This window comes from Geospiza fortis, unplaced genomic scaffold (assembly GCF_000277835.1).
Source record: "Geospiza fortis unplaced genomic scaffold, GeoFor_1.0 scaffold566, whole genome shotgun sequence".
Taxonomy (NCBI): Eukaryota; Metazoa; Chordata; class Aves; order Passeriformes; family Thraupidae; genus Geospiza; species Geospiza fortis.
In genome coordinates, this window is record NW_005054833.1 from 28,462 (window position 1) to 31,895 (window position 3,434).

The following is a 3,434-nucleotide window of genomic DNA, read 5'->3' on the forward strand; positions in this document are numbered from 1 at the left end:
CCTCAAACACCGGGAACGGCACCTGGAGCGGGGCACAGCCCCTCAAACACCGGGAACAGCACCTGGAGAGGGGCACAGCCTGGCAAACACCGGGAATGCTGCCCAGAGCGAGGCACATTCCAGAGCCAGGGCCCCTTCCAGACGCGGATCCGTCGCGATGGCGGCACCAGCACAGACAAGGCTCCAGCCCTTTTATTAAAAACTTTGGATATAAGTTAACACGGCGTGGCGGATCCCAGATCCGGGCGGGTCCCGGCCCTGATGGATCCTCGACAGCCAAACAGCAGCTCAGTGATTGGGTGGAGCAGCTGCTCCAGGCTCAGAGGGACAGGAACGTCCTGGGGGGACCCCGAGGGTCAGCGGCTGTGCACAGGCTGACACCAGTGGATCCCAGTGACACCAGTGGATCCCAGTGACACCAGTGGATCTCAGTTACAGCTAGCGGATCCAAACAACACCAGCGGATCCCAGTTACAACCAGCTGCTCCCAGTTACAGTCAGTGGATCCCAGTCGCACCCAGCAGCTCCCAGTGAATAAAGGGATCCCGGTTCCAGCCAGTGGATCCCAGTTACAGTTAGTGGATCCCAGTTACACCCAGCAGCTCCCAGTCACAACCAGCAGCTCCCAGTTACAACCAGCAGCTCCCAGTTACAGTCAGTGGATCCCAGTCACAGCCAGCAGCTCCCAGTGACAGCCAGGCAGACCCAGCACGTCCCCACCCTAGGGACACTTGACGGAGGCGTTGCGGAAGTGCGGCCACACCTGGAGCAGCTCCCGGGGCCCGTAGTGGTGCACCATGACGAGCTTGGAGAAGCGGCAGCGCTCGTAGTCCACGGACCCCAGTTACAACCAGCGGCTCCCAGTTACAGTCAGTGGATCCCAGTCGCACCCAGCAGCTCCCAGTGAATAAATGGATCCCAGTTACAGCCAGTGGATCCCAGTTACAGTTAGTGGATCCCAGTTACACCCAGCAGCTCCCAGTCACAACCAGCAGCTCCCAGTTACAACCAGCAGCTCCCAGTTACAGTCAGTGGATCCCAGTCGCACCCAGCAGCTCCCAGTGAATCAATGGATCCCAGTTACAGCCAGTGGATCCCAGTTACAGTTAGTGGATCCCAGTTACACCCAGCAGCTCCCAGTCACAACCAGCAGCTCCCAGTTACAACCAGCAGCTCCCAGTTACAGTCAGTGGATCCCAGTCGCACCCAGCAGCTCCCAGTGAATAAATGGATCCCAGTTACAGCCAGTGGATCCCAGTTACAGTTAGTGGATCCCAGTTACACCCAGCAGCTCCCAGTCACAACCAGCAGCTCCCAGTTACAACCAGCAGCTCCCAGTTACAGTCAGTGGATCCCAGTCGCACCCAGCAGCTCCCAGTGAATAAATGGATCCCAGTTACAGCCAGTGGATCCCAGTTACAGTTAGTGGATCCCAGTTACACCCAGCAGCTCCCAGTCACAACCAGCAGCTCCCAGTTACAACCAGCAGCTCCCAGTTACAGTCAGTGGATCCCAGTCGCACCCAGCAGCTCCCAGTGAATAAATGGATCCCAGTTACAGCCAGTGGATCCCAGTTACAGTTAGTGGATCCCAGTTACACCCAGCAGCTCCCAGTCACAACCAGCAGCTCCCAGTTACAACCAGCAGCTCCCAGTTACAGTCAGTGGATCCCAGTCGCACCCAGCAGCTCCCAGTGAATAAATGGATCCCAGTTACAGCCAGTGGATCCCAGTTACAGTTAGTGGATCCCAGTTACACCCAGCAGCTCCCAGTCACAACCAGCAGCTCCCAGTTACAACCAGCAGCTCCCAGTTACAGTCAGTGGATCCCAGTCGCACCCAGCAGCTCCCAGTGAATAAATGGATCCCAGTTACAGCCAGTGGATCCCAGTTACAGTTAGTGGATCCCAGTTACACCCAGCAGCTCCCAGTCACAACCAGCAGCTCCCAGTTACAACCAGCAGCTCCCAGTTACAGTCAGTGGATCCCAGTCGCACCCAGCAGCTCCCAGTGAATAAATGGATCCCAGTTACAGCCAGTGGATCCCAGTTACAGTTAGTGGATCCCAGTTACACCCAGCAGCTCCCAGTCACAACCAGCAGCTCCCAGTTACAACCAGCAGCTCCCAGTTACAGTCAGTGGATCCCAGTCGCACCCAGCAGCTCCCAGTGAATAAATGGATCCCAGTTACAGCCAGTGGATCCCAGTTACAGTTAGTGGATCCCAGTTACACCCAGCAGCTCCCAGTCACAACCAGCAGCTCCCAGTTACAACCAGCAGCTCCCAGTTACAGTCAGTGGATCCCAGTCGCACCCAGCAGCTCCCAGTGAATAAATGGATCCCAGTTACAGCCAGTGGATCCCAGTTACAGTTAGTGGATCCCAGTTACACCCAGCAGCTCCCAGTCACAACCAGCAGCTCCCAGTTACAACCAGCAGCTCCCAGTTACAGTCAGTGGATCCCAGTCGCACCCAGCAGCTCCCAGTGAATAAATGGATCCCAGTTACAGCCAGTGGATCCCAGTTACAGTTAGTGGATCCCAGTTACACCCAGCAGCTCCCAGTCACAACCAGCAGCTCCCAGTTACAACCAGCAGCTCCCAGTTACAGTCAGTGGATCCCAGTCGCACCCAGCAGCTCCCAGTGAATAAATGGATCCCAGTTACAGCCAGTGGATCCCAGTTACAGTTAGTGGATCCCAGTTACACCCAGCAGCTCCCAGTCACAACCAGCAGCTCCCAGTTACAACCAGCAGCTCCCAGTTACAGTCAGTGGATCCCAGTCGCACCCAGCAGCTCCCAGTCCCATTCCGGGTCCTGATAAGGCTCCGGATGTGATAAGGGCAGGAGGCGCCACCGGGGCCCCGCCAGTTCCACCAGTCAGACCAGTTTGGGGTCTGGGGGAGCCCTGGGGGTCCTGGGGCTGAGTCCAGCTCTGCCCAGTTCATCCCAGTTCACCCCTGGCTTTGCCACAGCACTTCTCCCAGTCCCCCCCAGTTTGCCCAGGTGCCACGTTCAGCCCTTCCCAGTTCCCTCAGCCCTTCCCAGTGCCTCCCAGCTAACCCCAGACGCTGCTCCCAGCCCTTTCCAGGCACTCCCAGTGTGTCCCAGTGACTCCCAGCCCTTCCCAGTGTGTCACAGCCATTCCCGGTGGCTCTCAGTGCGTACCAGTCACTCCCAGTGGCTCCCAGTTACCCCCAGATGCTGCCCCCAGCCCTTCCCAGTGTGTTGCAGCCATTCTCGGTGGCTCTCAGCCCTTCCCAGTGCTCCCAGTTAGCTCCAGGCATCACTCCCAGGGGCTCCCAGTTAGCGGCAGGCACAGCTCCCAGTAACTCCCAGTGTGTCCCAGTCACTCCCAGTGGCTCCCAGTTAGCTGCAGGCACAGCTCCCAGTGCTCCCAGTGTGTCCCAGTAACTCCCAGTGTGTCCCAGTCACTC